Source organism: Capsicum annuum, chromosome 4 (genome assembly GCF_002878395.1).
Source record: "Capsicum annuum cultivar UCD-10X-F1 chromosome 4, UCD10Xv1.1, whole genome shotgun sequence".
NCBI lineage: Eukaryota > Viridiplantae > Streptophyta > Magnoliopsida > Solanales > Solanaceae > Capsicum > Capsicum annuum.
Genome location: NC_061114.1, coordinates 54629685 through 54653383, shown reverse-complemented (window position 1 = coordinate 54653383; position 23699 = coordinate 54629685). Strand labels below are relative to the sequence as shown.

Genomic DNA, 23699 nt, shown 5'->3' with positions numbered 1-23699 from the left:
AATTTTCTTTGAATTTTAACTTCTTTTTTAAATAAATTTATTTTTTTCTTTTTTCGCAACTTTTATTATTTCTCTTTTTTTTTCTTCAATTTCTTCCAAACAATAAGTTATGTCTCATGGACAAGAGTTGATGGTACTGATGAGTGGTAAATCTACCATTTATTTACACCCAAATTTGTGCACAATACTATGATTTATTGTTGTTGATGAGACAACTTTGCAATTAGAATGCACTAATTCTCTTATTTTGCAGGTATACAAGTGATGAGAAGAAAAGAAGTGAAGTGAGCTAAAAATAGATCAAAAAGGGAAGAGAAGTGCAAAAGTTGGAGAAGCAGGAGCAAGATTTGACCTCAGTTACCGCGATCGCAGTATGAGAATTGCGATCGCGGTAAGTCCAACTTAGTCAAAGATGGCAATCACAATGGACATTCCGCGATCGCGGGATCAGTGACTGTGATCAAGATCTCGTGATCATGAGTGAACGAAATTCAGCCCAGGGGCAGAATTACCACTTCCCACAGCTGATCCAAAATTTTAAAAAAAGGCTTAAAACCTTTCACTTGGAGTCATCTTTGAATTCCCTTTTGAAGAATATAAATCGAGAACTTTCAATTTATGTGAGAGGAGAATTGTATTAAATCTTTGAAGAAAGATACTTTTGGTTGCAATTAAAGTTTGGAACTTTGGGATTACTATATCTTGTTTTTTTAATTGAGGAAATGAATCAACTTAGGTAATTTTCTTCTTCCAATTTTTCTGAGTATCTAATCACTTATCTTGACATTATGTTGAAATAATGCGTAAATATGTGTGGGATGTGATGTATCACTATAAATTCTTGGTTGTTGATTATGGGTTTAACTAATTCTTGATTGATTGAGTTGGGATTTATGGGTGAAAACCCCAAATTTACAAAATTAATTTTGTGGGTGAAAACCCCAAATTTCTAAAAATCTCACATCATCCCTGAAAGAGGGATATAGGAGACAAGACATTAGTAAACAATAGTTAGATGTAGTTTGTTCTCTTTTCACTATCTTAGAAATAGGGGTGGATTGAGAATAGCTAAATCTTGGGCATCTTCCTAGAAATAAGGATGCCTAATTAAGGTATTAGGTGGGTTTGATTGCCATATCCATGAGGTATCCTAAAGGGTCCATGGGTGATAATCTTAAGACTTGGTTGACAAACTATTATCAAGACCCTCTAATCTAGCCTACCCACGTAGTCATCAACTAGAATTTGCATTCAATTATTATGAACCCATGCATTATTTTCCCCTATAAAGACATAATTCCAAGACTTGCATCATATTGAAATCTCATCCACACTTGTTTCCTTTACAATTAATGATTGACTAACTTTTTGCTCTATGAATACGATATCATGTGGTGAGAGTTTTGAATAATTCTTGTACATATGTGTAGTCTAGAACTTGTCTCGAGTGTGTTTAAACAGAAATCCTAGACAATCGTGATTTGGAGGAGACCCGAGGCCATTTTTGACCTATCACATAGCCAATTTCCACCTTGATATTTTTTTCTAGTTAAACCCGTTGAGACTTTTGACCCATCTTTCTTTATTTTTGTAATGATAACCTTGCTAAAACACCTAAGCTCTTTTTAAATCTCTCATTTGTCACTTAACCTCCTTTGATGCATTGCATGATTTAAAGAAATAAAATATAAGTGAAAGTCTAAGTTTGGGGTGTTTATGTGGTTTGGAGAATAATGAAGGATGGTTCACATTCCAAGTTTGGGGGGATGAATGTGATGTGACAAGATATGATAAGAAAGGTGTATATAAGGTGGTCAATTCATGTTCTTAAGAGACAAGCAACATACTTGATGGTAAAGTTGTATAACCTAGCCCATAGAACTTAAAGAGAAATGAGACAAATGGGGGGCTAAGAAGTTCTTAAATTTAGAAAGTCTCTTGAAAAAGTCAAAGAAATGAAGAAGAAAAATGGTGGTTTAGAAAGTCTCTTGAAAAAGTCAAAGAAATGAAGAAGAAAAATGGTGGATTGGAATTGTTTGATTAAAAAAAATTTAAGGTAAACATAGAAAATGATTTAAAGGAGAATAAGGTGGGTAGTTTGAAAACTTTGGGGTGGAAAAGGTTGAGTGATTGAATTGAATGAGTTCTTTTAGTCACTTGATCCATAAATATTCCTTCCCGCACTTTAAAATTTCATCTTAACCCACAATACCTTGGTGATTCCAAACTAGGTAAGTCTACATTAGTAGAAAAAAATACAAAGGGTAAGCCTATGGTTCTACTCGTTGTGCTTGAATTTTCTTGCGAGAGTGAGTGTGACATCTTTCATTATTTGAGCTCCTTTAGAAATTTTAATTTCATGTGTGTATGGAGCTAACTCTTGCTTGTTAGCGGGATTGATACGTTGGGGTAGATAGTGAAGTCTTATGCTCAGTTTGGGTAAATGGGTGGAGTAAGTTGCATTGTGAAGATTGAGACAATCTTTGAAGATTTTGTGTGTCCTCTTAATATGCTTTGTTGATTTGGAAAGTTCATTTGATGGAAACTTGCATCCTTGCTTCATACATATGTTCTTATTAAAAAATTTTGATTTACTTGTTGCCTTGACATGTTTGGAAAGTCTTTGTAGAGCTTTGTTAGCTTATTCCTTTGGTATAGTTTTTTCTTTGGGAGGAATTGAGTTAAAAACCATATCTTATTGAATTATAATTATTTTCTTGGGGACAAGAAATATTTTAAGTTTGGGGGTGTTGATAAGTCATCAATTTGACAACTTACTAGCATTTTTTAAGTCTAAATTATCACCTATTTTCATTGATTTGTTGTTAATTTCTTACTTAATGCTCACTGGTGTAGGTAAAAGTTGAAATGAGAAGATGATCAAGGAAACTTGATAAAAATGAGTTGAGGAAAAGGTACAATAGAAGAAATATGAAAGAAAAGAGCCAATGGAAATCAGGCCCAAGAATCAACCCTTATTTACCGCGATCATGGCCTGTGGGTCATGATCGCGATCAACAGTCAAGTCAACCAATGGTGATCGTGAGATGATCATCGCAATCACGGTATTGAGATTGTAGTTAAGAGATGGCAATTGCGATAGGGAGGAAATAGAGAAAGGCAACATTTTTGTAATATTTGGTATATGTGAAATTGGGGCAAAAATAGGGGTTTATAACTCATTTTTCATCCATCTTTTATCTTATCTTTCATCTTCACTTTTATCTTATCACTTGAAGCTTGGAGAAAAATTTATACTAATCTTGAGCTAAGAAGATATTAGAGTGAATACTAAGTGAAGAATTGGCAAACTCCATTGAAGGTTTATTGGAATTTAAAGTGTGGATTGACATTCTACTTATCTTTAATAAATCAATTTGATGGAGATTTTGGTATATTTTTATTTATTATCGTTATGAGTTTCTAGTTCTTCTTCTTGGGGTTATGCATTGATAGGTTGTGATTTATGCATGGATGTTGTTTATGTATCTATCTAATTAGCTATTTATTGTGGGTTTTGCTATTACTCCAAATTGAATGAGATTTGTGGGTGAAAACCCCAAATTGACTTTGATCACATATCATCCTTTAAAGAGGGATATTGGTGATGAGTAATTGTGAATTACTATTTGATCTACATATTTTCATAGCATTATTTTAGAAATAAGGATGTTATGTGGTTTAGCTAGTTTGATGGGCATCATCCTATAAATAGGGTTGCTAAGTTGAGGCTTTGGATTGGTAAGTTTGTTATGCTCATGAGGTATTCGAAAGATTCCATGAGTTAAATATTAAATAGGAATATGTGTAAAATGTTTTAATTTAGATTTTAAATAAGGTTGTGTATTTGAGTAATATAGGTGGAGGTCTGAGTGACTGACAGTGGAAACCGCGCTAGCCGGTCTGGGGATCGTTATAGCTTGAGGGTTCGAGTCCCTTTGCTTGTGACCAGGTGGTTTAAGTCCACCTTATTGTTATTATTATGATCAGAGGTTCGAGTCTCCCATATCATATTTCATGATTGGGTGCTTTAAGTCACCTTAGTATATGACTAGAGGGCTCGAGTCCCCCATGCATATATATTTGATTTTTGTCTAGTTCGTTCGGCCACACGCACTGAGACCCGACCGGGGGGTGAGAGTTGGGGCTCATATAGCCTGTGGGTACTATTATATGACAGTTGAGCTACACAATCAAGTTTAAAGTTTTAAAGTGCATAGTAAATCTTATTCCCTATCCCGACATATGATATATATATATATATATATATATGTATGTATGTATGTATGTATGTACGTATGCATGCATGTATGTATGTATGTATATGCATTTGATTATGTGCATTAGATTTTGGATGAGTTTTAAACTGTTGATCATGACATTATGTTATCCTTATCCCTGAGTTACATGCTAGTGTTCACCCCGGTAATCATCTTCGGATGCTGTATACCTACGCAATGCAGTAATTGGCCATACTTCTACTTTTTCTGTAAATAATTCGTATTTGGGGTAAGTTCATGAGTTGACAATGAAGTGGTGAGCTTCCATACATCGGAAGTATACATTTTATGTTTTAGTTTCTTATGCCTCAAACTATTTAGAATTGTTTTGGAAATAGTTCGGGGCATGTACCCACACTTTATTGGTATTCAGTTTTGATCCTTTATTTAGAAGGCTTTGTTGGATTACTGTAGGCTTGAGTGTTGTTAGTAGGTCATTTGACCAGTTTTCGATTGACGTATTATAGACATGGTTTAAATATCTTTAAGCTTATCCTTATGATATCTTGTTGTATGTTAGAAATTCATCCGAAATTTAGGATTTTGTGTTGGTTGGTTAGGTGTAAGGGGGTGATCTCCGGTCCCCGACAGACATGAAATACCTACCACAACCAGGCCCTAATTCGGTCATGACATATGGAATCAGAGCTAAGCTTTGGTGTTATTGGGTGTCCAACAGAGCCATGTCAAGTAGAGTCTCTTTTATGGGTGTGTAGTAGACACAACCCAAACCGATACCTTATCGTAATGGGAATTTCAAGTCCAACAAGGATCAGGGACCATCCCCGATACCTAACCCAACCATCCAAATGCACACCCTGAGTCGGATGAATACCGAACATATAACAAAATAGCATATTTGTACCAATCCAGACTCTGGGATAGGTCTATGATAGTGACCAACCCAAATAAGTCCAACCATCCAAAACCCAACAAATAACCATACCATAAACTAATCCATACACCTCATACCAAATGAGTTCCAACTATAATATATATATGTATGTATATATGTATTATCCAAAACAAAATGGAACAATCATAAATCAAATATAGTCAACCGGTGTTATCCCCAATACCAATGCCAATACTAAAGCTGACACTAATACCGACACCGCCCATACCATCCTATAGTACTCCCACAATGCCTCTAACTGAAAGTAAAATAATATTCGATCAGGACATACCCCCAACCATAGCTAAAACCATAGTTTATAAGATGACCAAAATAAGTAAAGACATCCATGACATAAAATGGAGACTTATGGAATATGGAAGCTCACCACTTCAATCCAACCGAGCTGATTCTGAATCTACTAACTGAGCAGGAGGAGTAGCATGCCCGGTTCCTGCATCGCATGGGAATACAACCGCCCGAAGATGGGTTAGCGGGTGAACACTAGCAAGTACTCAGGATAAGAATAAAATAATTCCAACCTTTAAAACCAAGTAAACCAATCATATGCATTTACAGCTATACATACATATATATAGCCATACTAGGAAATGGAACCGATTTTAGCATGCCTTTAAAACCATTAACCTAGGTATGTGTAGCTTAACCATCCTAAAATCATCCACGGGCTCTATGGGTCCAGTGTAACCCCCTAAACGGGCCCCAATGCATATAGTCGCACAAACTGGAGATACCATAGGAGTAGGGAATTCTCGAGTACCCTTCTCTGTCTATGATACATACATACAAGTGTACTTAGGGGATTACCGTTTACCCCATAAGTATCATATATGGTCACCATGAAAAATCCTCATGTCGAAAAATATGAGTTTCCAGTTGTTCCAAATTTCTTTGCGGAGGAGGCTATTTTTTTCAATAGCCTCAGTTGTTGGAAAACCTTTAATAGTTGACATGGCAACAAAGAATTAAACTAGACCTAGTTGTGTTAGGTTTAAAGTGGAGGTATATTTGATTTTTAAGTTACCACAGAGGGTCAAAATAAATGGGGAAGATGATTTGATAGGGGATATTAAATCAAAGTAGATTCTAATCCAATATAATTATATGCTAAAGTATTTTAAGGAATTTCCCTTACATGGACATGATGAGAATACATGTTGTAATATTCATCCTGAATTAATACATGAGAAGAAATAAGAGGAAAAAGAGGAAACAAAAAAGGAGCAACATGAAGAAGGGGAAAAAGAAAAGGAGGAAGATGAGGGTAAAAGGATTCAAAGAAGAGGAAGGAATAAAAATCAGCAGTGGCTTACCAGAAGAAATAAATATAGAAAGGACAAATATGGTCATATTATGGGGAAATAGAAGAAGAAAAATAGAAGCAAGTACCAGTATCAAACACCTTTACTACCCTTATGCATGAAGAGGAGAAAGAAACGGAGAAGATTGAAAACAAGCAAACTGATAATGATAAGAATCCAATGGATATACAGAATACAAAGGAAAGAACTAGAGATTGGGTTACAAATACTTTTGGGAAGAAAGCAGAATACAAAGAACAAGCTGAAGGAAGTATAGGAGAGAAAGCAGAAGTGTTGAAAGATATAACATCTCCTAAAGAGGACAAAGTAGTGCAACAAAACCTTTCAGAAAGAAGAAGTGTCAAAAAAGTTAGTGGCAGCAGACCAACAAAAAGATGAGGGGATGAAAATATTAGAGGATGTTATTCCTCTAGAAATTCAAGTTGAACACCAAATTGAATTATCCAATAGTTGGAGAGTGGATTTGGATGAAGAAAATCTAGGAAAGAATATTGATAAAGTAGCAATGGAGGGTGACTTATCGCCCAAACAGGTTGCAAAGATAAAAGCATATAAGGGATTACAGTGGAGAAAAGGGACAAAAGTGAAAGCAAGTTCAATGCAGACAAGAAGTTTAGTTTAAAATAAATCTAGATGAATGCACTGATATGGAATATAAGATTAGTGAATACTTAAAAAGCATTCAATAGGTTAATTACTCTTCAAAAAATGGAACCATTTCAAAATAATCATACTACAAAGGAATACAAAAGGAGGTTAGGAATTCAACATACAGTGGCAAAAATATCAGGAAAAATATGGGCATTTATGGATTCACTCATAAATGTTATTTTGATGATGGATGAAGAACAACATCTGACATTAAAGCTAGAAAATAATAAAGCAGGGGTGTCAATTGTAGTAACTTTGGTTTATGCTAAATGTAGTAGTGCAGAAGGAGTATCATTATGGGAATCATTAGAAGAGATGGCTTTGTAAATTCAAGATCCATGGTTAGTAGGAGGAGATTTTAATGTTATCATTAGTGAGGAACAAAAATTAGGGGGATTACCAATTACCGTGGCTAAAACTAAAGATTTCAAACATTGCATAAACATATGCAATTTGGAGAATGTTGGATTCAAATGAAGTAAATTCACATGGTGAAATGGGAGAATGAATGATGAATATATATTTAAGAGATTGGATAGGGTGATGTATAATGAAATATTGAAGGATTTATTTCCAATATTATAAGTGGAGCACTTTTTTAGAAGTGGACCAGATCATACACCTATGCAGATTAAGTTCAGCACTATTAATAAAAAGATCACTAAGACTTTTAGATTTCTAAATCTGTGACTGAAAGAGGATACTTGTCTGGAGGTCATAAGGCAGAATTGGCATACATAAGGTCTTGGTAATCGTTTTATCATGTTCCATTATAAGTTAAAGAAAGTTAAATTTGCATTAACTAAATGGAGCAAAGAATATTTTGAAAATATTATTCAAAAGATTGCTACACTGGAACAGATCATAAAGGTGAAGGAAAAGAAATTTGAGGAATATCCAACTGGTACAAATAGGGAACTATTGTTCAAAGCACAGGTAGGGTTGAATATTAAACTTAGGAGAGAAGAAGAATTTTAGAAGTAGAAAGTAGGTTTTCAATGGTTTAAAAATGGAGAAAGAAATACCAAATTATTTCATGCAATTGTAAAAGGTAGAAGGAGAAGATTGAAGGTTAAAAGAATTCAAAAAGAGAAGGAAGAATTGTTAGAGGATCAGAATGACATAGCTGAAGTAGCTGCATCATTTTTTCAAAAGCAATTCGCAAAAGAGAATGAAATTAAAGATTTCTCTATGTTGGAAAATTACCAACATTAGTTAATGAAGAACAGAATGTACAGCTAAACAGCATTCCTAAAATTCAAGAGGTCATGGAGGCAGTCATGTGATTGAATAGACATAGTACTGGAGGCCCAGATGGAATGAAATGAGCTTTTTTCTAGGATTCTTGGGATATTATTGGAGAATATGTTCATTAAATGGTGGTAGAATTCTTTTGTGGATAAGAATTACCAAGATTTGTAACGTATACAAACATGATTCTTCTTCCAAAAAAACTAGTGGTGAATACTTTCTCGGATATGAGACCTATTTCTTTGAGTAATTTTGTTAACAAAATTTTCTCTAGAATTCTACATGATAGAATTAAGAAGCTTCTACCAGATATCCTATCAGAAGAGCGGGCTGGATTTGTTCAAGGAAAAAGTATTGCAAAAAATATTTTTATGGTGCAAGATATTATTTCTAAGATAAGAAAGAGAGGTAAAACCCCTAACATGGTGCTTAAATTAGATATGATAGAGTGGATTAGTTATACCTAACTAAAGTTTTGAGAAAAGTGGGTTTTAATGAAACCATTATTGATATGGTCTATAGATTAGTGGGTAGCAACTGGTATTCAATTTTATTGAATGGACGTCCAAAATGATTAGTTAGATCTTATAGAGGCTTAAAATAAGGGGACCCTTTATTTCCCACTCTACTCATCCTGGCAGCAGAGATGATGTCTAGAGCTCTAAAATCTTTGGTTTTTAAAAATGAATTCAAGTTATTTGGAATGCCAAGAGGAAACCCAAAGATTAATCATCTAGTTTTTGTTGATGATATGATCATACTATGTAAAGATGATCTGGGTACATTGCAGAGAGTTACATCTACACCGGAAAAGTACGAAAAAATCTCTGGGCAAAATTTTAATAAGGAGAAAAGTGCAATATATTTGCACAAAAGGGTATCACAAGGTGTGGTTGTAATGGCTGAGGTTGCTATAGGGATCCTCAGAAAAGAATTTCCTTTTACTTATCTTGGATGCCCTATTTTTCATATGAGGGAGAAAAATGATTTTTACCAATATATCATGAATATAATAGTAGTAAGATGCAAGGTTGGAAAGGGAAAATGTTATCATATGAGGGAAGGGTTTTCCTTATCAAGAATATCTTACACAACATTCCAATTCATTATCAATCAATACTTTGAATGTACTAGTATGTAAGATAAGGACTGACTAAAATACATGAGATAACTGAGCATGAATGCATGAACATGTAAAATCTACGAATGCAAGACTAAGCCTAAACATGTTTCTGAGATAATTTGTAATCTGAAAGATTGATTTTTATATAGTTGAATAACTAAAAATCCATATGCTTTGGTCAAGCAAACATGAGATAAGACATACTTAACACTGACTGAGACTGTGGAAGCTATCATGTAATCAATATTTCCCAATCTAAGCTAATCAGGGTCCAACCTATAACCCTATTAGGAAAGGCATCATTACCATTCCATGGGTACTAACACTGGCTGTGTGGATCCACTAAAATGGTGTCCTAAAGGACTAGGGGGTCACCCTCTACTAGCAGGTGCTCTTATGAGATATGTGTCAACCCTCAACTAGCAAGAAGACATCTTAAACCTATGCTGGTTACAAGTCACACCCTCTACTGGCAGGTGTGCCCCCATCCCTTGGTTTGTTTGGTGCTAAATCCTACTCCCAGCTGAACTGACATTGGTACTTAACTGAACTAAGTTTAACTGAACATTATTTTGATAGTGCTCATTATGATCATCAATGTCTGAGTATAATGATAAGATTTATGGCTTAACTAACTTATTACTTGAAAATCTAAAATCATGTAAAACACATAGGTATCGGGTGTTCATAACCCCGCTAGCACTGAATGATCATAAAAATACAATATCAAAACTTAAAACTATAATATGGAATCATGGTTCAAAGAACTAAAACATGAATATTTCACCAAACAAGTGAGAATCATGAACTTGAATATGGGAATGTGTAAAACATAAGGAAACAACATGATTACATGGCTAAATTTAAAATTTGATATTGCAACATGAAATTCACTTGAACATGACATGGGAAATAGCAGTTTAAAACATGAATTAACCTAATTTCATGGGATCATTCGTGGACATGAAACTAAGTTCAATTACTAAGGAAAGGCATGAATTTAACCCATCTTAAACATATAAAACTCCATAATAAAGCGAGAACCCATATTTTAATCAAATATAAGGTTTTTGGGCTAAATGGGAGAAAGGAACCCATTGATCAATACCCACATACCTTAATTGTCAGGTTCTTAAAGATTGCTTGGACTTGGAGCTTGAACTCTTGGATTATTGAAGAAAGAGCTTCAGGGGAAGAGGAGGTTTTCTTGAGAGTAATTTTAAGAGAAAGGGGCAAATAATTCCCCTAAGGATGATCCAAATCGTCATGGATGAATTGGGTTGTGATTAAAAAACTTACTTTCCCCTTAATTTCATTAATCGAAGAGCTAAACAGGAGTGAGTAACGCACCACGTCCCTCTCTCCAAGGGTGAAAGCAACATGCCACATCACTTACTCTGGGGGAGAAATCAATGTGCCATGTCACTTACTCCGGGGGAGTAAGCAACACACCATGAACCCCATCCCCATTGGAGAGACCAACACGCGGCCGCGGGCTTATCGTGTTGGCTCATAATTTTAGATTTCCAAACACATCCCAAACCTTATCCGAGAATCCTAAAACTCTCCCGATACATATGTGTGAGCATATGTAACACATCTAAGGCTTTTAATTAAGAATAATTGCAAAGTCTTAAGCAACTTTTTCCGTTTTTGATTATTTTATATTTGATTTTATAGTGGAAGTCAAGAGGCAAGAGAACCAACAATGATGGAAGTAAAAGAGTTGAAATCTAAAGCAAATAAAAGAGAAGTGTGGCTGACAACATTTCTGATAAGTCGTCAGCACTTTGATAGGTTATTAGCTTCATCGTCAGCCTTAAACAGAGAATGGGATTTAGTTAGATGAAGTGACAATGATATGTGATAAGTCGTCATCCTTGTGATAAGCCGTCAGAGTTACCGTCAACCTTAGACAGAACATGGGAGCTGAGGTGGAGAAGTGACGACATTGTCTGAGATGTCATCAAAGTTTTAATAAGCCGTTAGAATTCACCATCAGCCTTAAGAGAAATTATCAAAATTGAAGAGGAGCTAACGACATCTGTGATAAGTCGTTAGCCTCTTGATAAGGCGTTACGCATGTCATCACCTAATCCGAGAAGAACACTAAACTCTATGATTTTGCTTCTATAATTAGTTTAAAATACTTAAAGCATAGTTTAGGGTTTTCTAAGGAGGATTCTGAACCTATTTTGGAATGCACGTACTTTGTTATTTTCTCTCTAGTTTCTTGGCTTGAACAGAACAATTGACTTTGAAGAGATTATCATCAATATTTTGGGATTTCTACTTTGATCTAATCTGAGAAACAATCGTTGCTCTTCATCTTGTTGTGAGTTCATCTTTCAAATTATGAATTCAACTTATTGTATCGATTTTTACATTATGAGTTACTAAATCCCTTCAACCCGAATTATAGGATCTACAGGTTAGGTCTTGGTAAGTTGCTAAGTGTTCAAGATTCTAAAGGTAATAGGGATCCTTGATAATTTTGAGGTTTTAATTACTGTCTATTGGTTGCAAATGATAGATAGCACCTACTTTGATTTTCTTGAGATAAGAAATCAACTATAGTAGGAAGTGAATTGTTGACAGGGACATGGAAGCTACCAACCTTCCGTTTAATAATTGACATTGTAACATGGTTAATTAACCTGAGGTGAAGTCTGGTCAATGAATATAAATTCCCTAAGTACGAGAGGATTAGGTAATTAAATGCTTAAGTAGGTCGAGAGACATTTAGGTATAACTTCGATAAAGACAATCTGCAGTTCATACCTATCATGAGAATCTTGAATCACTATTAGAATATGTCAAGTACCAAAACCCATAGTGAACATAATTTTGGTTTTCCATAAACTCTTGATTACAAACACAAAAACTAAAGTGACCAACAATTATTTGCTAATCTCCAAAATCCCCATTTTGTCTTTTCGTGCCAGTTATTTGAATTTAACTTGTAGCTTTAGTTTCAAACGAGTTTAATCGCCACTCACATTATTCCCTGTGGATTTGACCCCGACTCTAAAGTTGGGTAAATATATTGAAGACGAGTGTCTTGCACTAAATTGACATGTAAGTTGAGCGTTGTCAAAAATGAAAAATTTGGTGTATTGAGTTGGTTTGGAATTTTAGCTTACTTTCTTGAATTCAAACTTGTAAATATTTGTTTATTTTATTTTTTTATTTTTTTTATTTTTATTTTTATTTTTATCACACCTTTCTTGAGATGTCAGCCTGGAAAGATGGTTTTTTAAGTGATGACGATTCTTGTTATTATTATGGGGGACCATATTTTGTGGCTTGTTGTCCAGATTTACCTGGAAGTGCATGGACATGACTTTTACAATATTATACAGATACTATCCCACTTACTGTAACTTGGTGTTTGTCTTGTGGTCAAAGTGATCATACTGAAGATATGTGTGTTGTCACGATTTGATGAAATAAATTTTAGAGAATCAAGAACAACTGTGGGCAGAGCTAAAGGAGTTACCACTCCCACCATGTTTATAGTGGCTAAACAAAGAAGAATATGAGGAGGACATTAGCTAATTTGATGAGAAAACTCAAGAATCGCAACCACTCGATTGTCATCTTAATCTTGAGACTGATATTGAGAAGGTGAATAAAGTGAGTGTGTAGTAGATAGTGTAAATTTTGAAGTAGAATTAGTTGGGCCTCACTCGAAGCATTTTTCCACATTATGTTTAGATGATATCTTGTTTATGGAATCATCTAAAATAGTGGAAGAGTGTGAAGAGGAGGAACAAGAATCCTATATTCTTGATTTTACATTAGACAAGCAACATAAAAACATTCCTCACTTTAAGGCTGAGTGGTTTACCATGCTCAATCCATTACTCGACTTCTTAATTTTTATACCATCCCTCTATGATCGAGGCAAGAAGATGGACTCTAAGTTGGGGGTAAAATTCATATCCCCAAGGTGGAGAGATAAAGGATGAAGCACTTTCAAGGTATCTTGATGAATTCTGACTAGTCAAGATAACCTAGTCATGCCACGACGTTAAATCAGGCGTTACTTAGGAGGAAACCCAAGGTATTTTGTTGTTTGTATTCGTATTATGTGATTGACATCAGATCTTTGCATCCATGGTTCCATAAGTATGTTTCTAACTCTCTTGTTTTGGTTTGACGCATTGGGGACATTGCATGATTTTAAGTTGAGGGTGGGGCTACTTGTGGGTGTTGATGTCCTCTTGGATATTTTGTTGTCGTGCCTCTTTTCCCCGGAGTCTTGTTCCTAGTAGAGCTGGCATATTTAGGCGTATTTTGTTTTATTTTGTGATGTGTTGTGGTTAATTTGGAGAAAAATAAGTATCTAAGACAGTTGACATATTTTTGTTGGTTTTTATTAGGGAATGATAAATACCTCTCCAATTATCTACTTTGTAACTGTGTGATATGCATCTAATTGTGAACTTTGTTCATCTTTGTATGGTATTACTTCTAGTAACTTTATAACCATTGCTAAACAATTGCATGAACCGAATAAGTAGTAACTTGTAATATACTTGTGTGCCATGTGCGTGTGAGATTTTAATTAGTTCCCTTTGTATGTTGGATTTAGAACTTGCCTGGTTAGTCTTACCTAGGTTGAAGGATAGCGGTTAGGAAAGGATCATAGGCCATTTCGACATTAGCCCACTTTAGCCTAAATGACCTTCCCTATATGCATAATATCTCTTAATCTCTATTTTGAGCCTAAATAGCCTATTTTCTTAATAATACCTATCACCGACCCATTTATATCACAATGAACCTGTTTTGGCCCTAGTCCTCCTTGGACACTATGCACCTTAACTTAGGTAAATGGCCTAAGTTGAGGGTGTCTATCATAGAGGTACGTGATGTAAAATGAGTATGAAGAAAGGTAGAGTAAAAGAAAAGAATAAAAAGATGGGTGCGGCAGAAAAAAGCAAGAAAAGAAAAATTATGAAAAAAAAGTAATTGTAGAAAAGAACCGCACCCATCCTGAATAAGTGTGATCAAGAAAAGAGAAGAATAGTAAAAGGCAAATGAGTGAAACCCCAAAAACTAGTGTAGTATCAAGGAGGCTTAGTCACTTTAAATATCATCGAGTATCATACCATCCACTAGCTTAAATTACAAACCAAAGAGAAGACATATAGTGATCCTAACTGACCTGTCTAAAAGTCTTGGTAACGAGAATAAGGGCAAGCCTATGGTATTCGGCATACATTGATTGGAAATTCATTATAAGAGTGAGTGTCTGGTGATTGTCCCCATGGTTACTTATGTAATTTTTGATATAAGTGAAGTGGAATTCTTGTAGTGAGAGCACACTGGTTACGCTGCTAGTTCCTAACTTGTTTGGATAGTGTAAGCTTGATACATTCATGTTTGTTGTTGCTAATTTGATGCATATCTTGATTCCTATGTGTCACATTGTTTCTCTTCAATAACATACATAATTATTTGTAAATTGATTGACCTTGGAGATGGTGAAGATGTTTTGAGATAATATAAATGGTTGACTACTGAATGTACTTTGTATTCTCCTGGTTGTGTTTTAGTTGCTTGAGGACAAGCAATTGTTTTAAGTTAAGGGTGTTGATGTGTGAGCATATGCTAACACATTTGAGGCTTTTAACTGAGAATAATTGCAGAGTCTTAAGAAACTTTTGTTATTTTTGATTGTTTTATCTTTGATTTTGCAGTGGAAGTCAAGAGGCAAGAGAACCAACAATGATGGAAGTAAAAGAGTTGAAATCTAAAGCAAATAGAAGAACAGTGTGGCTGACGACATTCCTGATAAGTCGTCAGCACTCTGATAGGTTATCAGCTTCATCATTAGCCTTAAACAAAGAATGGGATTCAGTTGGAAGAAGTGACGACGACATGTGATAAGTCGTCAGCCTTGTGATAAGCCGTCAGAGTCGCCTTCAGCCTTAGACAGAACATGGGAGCTGAGGTGGAGAAGTGATGACATTGTCTGATATGTTGTCACAGTTTTGATAAGCCATCAGGATTCACCGTCAGCCTTAAGTAGAAATTGTCAAAATTGAAGAGGATCTAACGACTTCCATGATAAGTCGTTAGCCTCCTGATAAGGTGTCACGCATGTCGTCACCTAATCCGAGAAGAACACTGGACTCTGTGATTTTGCTTCCATAATTAGGTTGAAGTATTTAAAGCATAGTTTAGGGTTTTCTAAGAAGGATTCTGAACCTATTTTGGAATGCACATATTTTGTTATTTTCTCTCTAGTTTCTTGGCTTAAACAAAACAATTAACTTTGAAGAGATTATCATCAATATTTTGGGATTTCTACTTTGATCTAATCTGAGAAACACTCGTTGCTATTCATCTTACTGTAAGTTCATCTTTCAAATTATGAATTCAACTTGTTGTATCGATTATTACATTATGAGTGGCTAATCCCTTTAGCTCGAATTATGGGATCTATGGGTTGGGTCTTGGTAAGTTGCTAAGTGTTCAAGATTCTAAAGGTAATAGGACTCCTTGATAATTCTGAGGTTTTAATTATTGTGTATTGGCTGCAAATGATAGATAGTACCTACTTTGATTTGCTTGAGATAATAAATCAACTATAGTAGGAAGTGAATTATTGACAGGGACATGGAAGCTACCAACCTTCCGTTTATTAATTGACACTGTAACAAGGTTAATTAACCTGAGGTGAAGTCTGGTCAGTGAATATAAATTCCCAAAGTATGAGAGGATTTGGTAATTAAATGCTTAAGTAGGTCGAGAGACATTTAGGCATAACTTTGATAAAGACAATCTGTAGTTCCTACCTATCGTGCGAATCTTGAATCACTATTAGCATATGTCAAGTACCAAAACCCACAGTGAACATAATTCTGGTTTTCCATAAATGCTTGATTACAAACACTGAAACTAAAGTGACCCACAATTATTTGCTAATCTCCAAAACCCCTATTTTGTCTTTCCATGCTAGTTATTTGAATTTAACTTGTATCTTTAGTTTCAAACGAGTTTAATCGCCACTCACATTATTCCCTGTGGATTCGACCCCGACTCCAAAGTTAGGTAAATATATTGACGACGACCGCTTTGCACTAAATTGACGTGTAAGTTGAGCGTTATCAGATACATACTACTAACCTCCCTAAACATAAATCAACTCAAAAACCAACATCTCGGGGTCGGGAAGACCAAAATAAAAATTGGTGAAGTTTAGGGGTCTTAAAAATGACTAAGTCCTTAACACTTTGTGAAAATTTTAAGACTTGGACCACTTAAGGATGCAACTACAACTGACCCGAGCATAGGATCTTATAGGGTATTACAATATCTCCCTTCTGGGAACATTTGTCCTTGAATGAGACTTGTTAGACTGAGAATACTAAGGCAACCATGACCATATACTGAACATGCATGACTTGGAATATGATTACATAACTGAGTCTGAAGCATGATAAATGAACTGAACTGGTTTTGTGGATGCATGCAATGACATGAGACTGGTTACATAGCTGAAACGCAGAACGAAAAAGAGTCAATCTAAGGAAAATTGTTCCCTCAAGCTGAATCCGAGTTTGTGGAGATAATATGAGGGTACTTGGCTCGCATATCGACTTCTACTTCCCAAGTAGCTCCCTCAATAGACTGATTCCGCCAAAGAACTTTAACCAAGGGAACTTCTTTATTCCTTAGCCTATGAATCTGACGATCAAGGATCTTAACTGGGTCTTCCTCGTAGGAAAGGCTATCCTTAACTTCCATGCTTTCTAAAGGAACAATAAAAACTGAATCACCAATATATTTTTGTAACAAGGAAACATGAAACACAATGCACTAATGCCAAATCTGCAGCAACTCAAGCTCATATTCTACCTTCCCAAAGCGGTTCAAAATTTTATATGGGCCAACATATAGGGGACTGAGTTTCCCTTTTTTTTCAAATATCTTTACTCCCTTCATAGGCACAATCTTTAAATAAACCAAATTACCAACCTCAAACTCAAGATCACTTCTCCTCACATCTGCATAAGATTTCTGATGACTTTGGGATGTCTTCGGTCCTTCCCAAATCAACTGAACTTTCTCTATTGCCTTAAACACTGAATCTGGCCCTATCAAAATAGCCTCACATACCTCAAACCAACCAATAGGAGATCTACATCTCCTTCCATAGAGAGCCTCAAACGGAGCCATCTAAATACTAGAATGATAACTATTATTGTAACAAAACTCAATCAAAGTTAAGTGGTCATACCATCTACCTTTAAAGTCAATAACGTATGCCCTCAATATGTCCTCTAAAGTCTGAATGGTCCGTTCTACCTGACCATCTATCTGAGGATGAAAAGTTATATTGAGATGAACATAGGTACCAAGACCCTTCTGAAAAGCCTTCCAAAAGTAAGAGGTAAACTAAGTACCTCTATTTGAAATGATAGACAACGGAATCCCATGAAACTTAACCAACTCTTTGAGATAGAGTATAGCATAATCCTTGGCTGAATACGATGCAACTAGCAAGAAATGCACTGATTTAGTCATTCTATCTACAATAAACCAAAGTGAATCATGCTGACGACGCATACGAGGCAACCATGTCACATAATCCATATTCATCACTTCCCACTTTTAAGTGGATGCTAAACTCCTACAATGTACCACTAGGCCTTTGGTGCTCAACTTTGACCTGTTGATAATTTGAACACTTAGCCACAAACTCTGTAATATCCTTCTTCATACCATTCCACCAATAGATTTCCCATAAATCAAGGTACATCCTAGTGGTTCTTAGATGAATAGAGTACCGTGCACCATGATTTTCTACTAAAATTTGTTATCTCAAACCATAAACACACGGAACACATAGCCTACCTTGATAATGAAGTACATCATCTCCCCCTTGGGAGAAAACCTCCACCTTCTGGTCTCTAATAACCTCTTTTAACTTAACCAAACTGGGATCCCTATCTTGATTTTCTTTCACTTCGGCAAAATTGATGATTCCAAACCATTCTAAGCCTATATACTACCTTTAACTGAATCACCTAACTAAACACCTAATCTAGCAAGCTGATGAACCTTATGGACTAACTTTTTCTTATCTCCATCAACATGAACAACACTACCCATAGACAATCTACTAAGGGAATATTCCACTATATTGTCCTTTGCTCAAATGGTACAACACCCTCATATCATAAATTTTTAACAACTCAAGCGACCTTCTATGACAAAGATTCAAATCTTTTTACGTGAATACATACCGTAAACTCTTATGATCCGCGAACACATCAACATGAACCCTATAAATATAATGCCTCCAAATTTTTAAGGCAAGAACAATAGTTGCAAACTCAAGATCATGGGTAGGATAATTCATTTCATGGGGTTTAAGATGTCTAGAGGCATAGGCTATGACCTTTCCTCTTTGCATCAAAACACAACCAATACCAATTCTAAAAGCATCACAATAAACTAAAAATCCATCTAAACCATCTGGAAAAGTCTCGACTAGGGCGGAAGTGAGTCGAGTCTTTAACTCCTAAAAACTCTTCTCGTAGGAATTTGACCCCTGAAATTTGACTTTCTTCTGAGTCAATCGAGACATAAGGGAAGTAATAGAAGAAAAACCTTTAAAAAATCATCTGTAATATCCAGCCAAACCCAAGTAACTCCAGATGTTTGATGGAAAGATAAGTCTAGGCCAATTTTTCACTACTTCAGTCTTTTGAGGGTCAATTCAAATGCCATCATCGGAAACCATATGGCCAAGTAAAGCTACTGATCTTATCCAAAATTCACACTTACTGAACTTAGAGAATAAATGATGATCTCTAAGGGTTGCAACACAACCCTCATATGATTTGCATGATCATTCTCATTATAGGAATAGACAAGGATATCATTAATGAAGACTATGATGAACATGTCCAAGTACTTCTTTAACACCCTATTCGTCAAGTCAATAAAAGCTACAGGGGAATTTTTTAGTCCAAAAGACATAACTAGGAATTCAAAGTGACCATACCGAGTTCTAAAGGCTATCTTTGTAATGTCACATTCTCTGACTCTAAGATAATGATAGATGGATCTGAGTTCTATCTTAGAGAAATAACTGGCACCCTAAAGTTGATGAACTAGTAATAAATTCTGTGGAGTGGATACTTATTGTTGAATGTTATTTTATTCAACTGACGGTAGTCGATGCACATTCTGAAAGAACTATCTTTCTTATGCACGAACAGGGCTGGAGCGCCCCATCAAGAACTACTAGGCCTCATGAAACCCTTATCTAAGGGATATTTTAAATGTTTCTTTAATTCTTTAAGCTTAGCTGGAGCCATTCTATAAGGTAGAATAGAGATAGGTCAGGGGTCTAGAAATAGATCTGTTTTGAAGTCAATTTCTCTCTCGAAGGAACTCAGGAAAGATTATCAGGGAACACATCTAGAAATTTATTTACTACTTGAACTAACTCAAGACTCGAACCTCAAAATTTGAGTCTTTGACTCAGATAAGATGGTAAATACACCCCTTGGATATCATCTTTCTTGCTATAAGATAGGAAACAAACTGACATTTAGGTACTGAAGTACTACCCCTCCAGTAAATAATTGGTTAATTAGGAAACTAAAACTGAACAACTCTATTTCTATAGTCAACTGAGGTATAGCATGAGTGGAGTCAATCTATGTCGAGAATGACACCAAAATTAGTCATCCCTTACTCCATAAAATCAACTAAAGTGATTTTCTGAGATACTGTAATGGAGCAATTTCTGTATACCCACCTAGCTATAATATATTTATCCACTAGGTTAGATACTAAGAAAGGTTCAGTTAATATTTTAGGACTGACACCAAAGTTGACAGCTATATAAGGAGTCACAAAAGAAAGTAAAGATATGAGGTCTAATAAAACATAAAAATAAAGATAAAAAACCTATAACGTACCCATAACCACATCAGAAGAACTTTTCTAATCATGCCCAGTCTGGAGAGCATACAATCTATTAAGGAGCTACCCTCTGGTTGTACTGGAAATGGTACCCTACTGAGTCGGGCAACTGGCTGGAGCTAAAGAACGAAGGGACTAACCCTGCTGACCAGCCCCTAGGTAATCCCTAACCCTGTGGCCTGGCTTTCCATATCCAAAACACACATCACTACCAGTCTGACACTTACCCTAATGATTCTTACCATATTTCTTACAAAGAAGATTAGTACGACCACTGTTCACACTACTCTAGGACTTAAAGCCTGGCGCCCTTTCCCGACTATCTCGCCTGAACTTAGGCACTGGCGCACTAGCTGAAGATGGAGCTAGGGTTGAAAATTTTTAATGAAACTAAGAATTATTACCACCTTTTGACTTTGGCTGAGAAAAGTTGAAACTACCCATTTTGGCCCTCTTATTCTCTCTCTCCTTCTCCTTGCACTTCTCCTCCTCAATCTTCTAAGCATGAACCATGAGTCTAGATATATTCATCACCTTAATCAATATGGAGGTCCTATACTTCTTAACCACACTATTAGTTTCACCAGATACAAACTTACTTATTCTAGACCTATTATCCACCACCATAGTAGGAGGATATCTCACCAACTGATTGAGCTTAAGCAAGTACTCCTTCACGCTCATATTACCCTGATTCAAATTAATGAACTCCTAAACCTTAGCTTTTATCAATGCTCGGGGGAAGAACCTGTCTAAGAAAGGTATGGAAAACTCCTCCCACTCTACAGGCCCTAAATCAATACCTCGGTCCTCTTTTAACTACTAAACCCAAGTATGAGATACACCCTGTAACTAATATGTAGTCAACTCTGCACTCTTACTGAAAGTGAAGCCCATGATATCTATCACTTTCTACTATGTCTAAAAAGTCCTATGAATCCTTCTTAGACTTGGATCCCAAAAATAGAGACGGTTTCATTTGAGTAAAATCTTGAATCCTAATTGTAATTGTATTTTCCACTAGATTGGATGGGTAAAAACCTGTTGGTTATTCTGAGCAGCTATAGAATGGGCTATGGGTAGTAAAGGAGGCCCTAAATTTGGCATGAGAGATATGCTTATTCAGGGTATCTTCTTAAACTAGTTAGGGTGCAGGTGAGCCCCGTTCCTTATTCCGTTGTATCTTTTGGGAGGTATTTTCTATAAATGGAACGAAGGGTGAGTTAGAAAGAGAAATTAAATAGACCTTATTCTCCTTCGCATGATATAAGCACTGATAGAAGGGAAACTTTCCTAAAATGTCTCGTAGCCTCTTGCCCATAAGTGTGGTGCGTTTCACACCCATGCACAAGACTCTACTCAATAAGGATTTTAGCCACCCTAGGACACTTTAAAACCTTAGGCTCTGATGCAAAGTTTTGTCATGACCCGAGGCTACCCCCTAGTCCAGACAATGGTGCTTACGGTCATAAGTGACCACAAGCTAACCCATGAACTGGTACCTGCAATAAGCACTAAGTAATATAGTAATACGACACATGTGCAGAAGATAAGATGATAAGATACTATAAACTTAAATACTGAAATACGTAGCAATGACATGTCTAAAATATCTAGTAAAAATACTAAAAACTAAACTATTTGTCTAAAACAACTGATAAAAACTGAAAGAACTAACTGACTGTCTAACTGATTGTCTAAAATACTCTAAACACCATGAGGAGTTAATTGGAAAAACCCCCAACTAACTCTAACTGAACATAAGGAAATACTGAAATAGCTAAGATAACATATCATGTCCTCGATGGACGAGGACTCACTACTACTGCTGCTGGGTAACACTGAGTTGTCTAAGAACTATTGAAAAACTGAGCATCCAAATCTATGTTATATGACAACATAGCGCAAAGAAAAGTATGCAATCAGTGCTTTGAATTTACTGGTATGTGAGATAGGCACTGACTAAAATATATGAGATAACTAAGCATGAATGCGTGAACATGTAATATCTGAGAATGCAAGAGCAAGAATAAATATGTTTTTGAGATAATCTATAATCAATAAGGTTGAATTTTGTATAATTGAATAACTTAACATTCGTATGCTTTGGTCAAGCAATCCAGAGTCGAGACATACTAAATACTCAATGAGACTATAGGAGATATCATGTAATCGGCATGCCCCAATCTGAGCTAATGAGGGTCTAACTTGTAACCCCAATTAAAAGGACGTTAGTACCGTGCCATGGGTACTAACACTGGCTGTGTGGATCTACTAAACTGGTGTCATGAAGGACTAAGGATTCACCCTCTACTAGTAAGTGCTCTTATGAAACATGTGTCAGCCCTCAACTGGCAGGAAGACATCTCAAACTTATGCTGGCTATGTAGTTCTAGAATTTAGGGAATGCTACTTAAGTTCATACCTTTTACTGCTAGGTGATCCCCCATCCCTGGGTTTACATAGTGCTAAATCCTACTCCCAACTAAACTGACACTGGTACTGAACTAAAATATGTTTAACTAAACCTTATTTCTGATAGTGCTTATCATGATCATAAATGTTTGAGTACAACGATAAGATTCATTTCTTAACTGACTTCTTACTCAAAAATCTAAAATCATGTAAAACACAGAGATATTGGGTGTTCATAAATTGCCAGCACTGAATGATCATAAAAATACGATATCAAAACTTAAAATTATAGTGTAGAATCATGGTTCAAAGACCCAAAACATGAATATTTCACCAAACGAGTAAGAATCATGAACTTGAACATGGGAATGTGAATGTGTTAAACATGAGGAAACAAGATGATTACATGGATAAATTTACAATTTTATATTGCAACATGAAATTTACTTGAACATGACATGGGAAATTGCACTTTAAAAGATGAATTAACCTAACCTTTGATGGGATCATTCGTGTACATGAAACTGAGTTAAAATACTAAGGAAAGACATGAATTTAACCCATCTTGAGCATATTAAACTTCATAATAATGCAAGAACCCATATTTTAATTAAAGAGACAATTTTCAGGATCAATGGGTGAAAGAAACCCATTGATGAATACCCACATAACTCAATTGCTATTTTCTTGAAGATTGCTTATATTTGGGACCTTGAACTCTTGGATTCTTGAAAAAAGAACTTAGGTTTTGTTCTTGGGAAGGATAAGGATTTATTGAGAGTAAT

At 35.6% G+C, this 23699-nt stretch overlaps 1 long non-coding RNA gene across 1 annotated transcript in view; it reads left to right on the top strand.

Annotated features, from left to right (window-relative positions):
• The window catches only part of LOC124897867, a 1173-nt gene extending 433 nt beyond the window's left edge, over positions 1–740 (top strand). Inside the window, exon 2 of the long non-coding RNA XR_007054813.1 lies at positions 254–740. This is a non-coding gene — a long non-coding RNA (uncharacterized LOC124897867). The remainder of the gene's footprint in view (positions 1–253) is intronic.
• Positions 741–23699: the final 22959 nt, after the last annotated feature.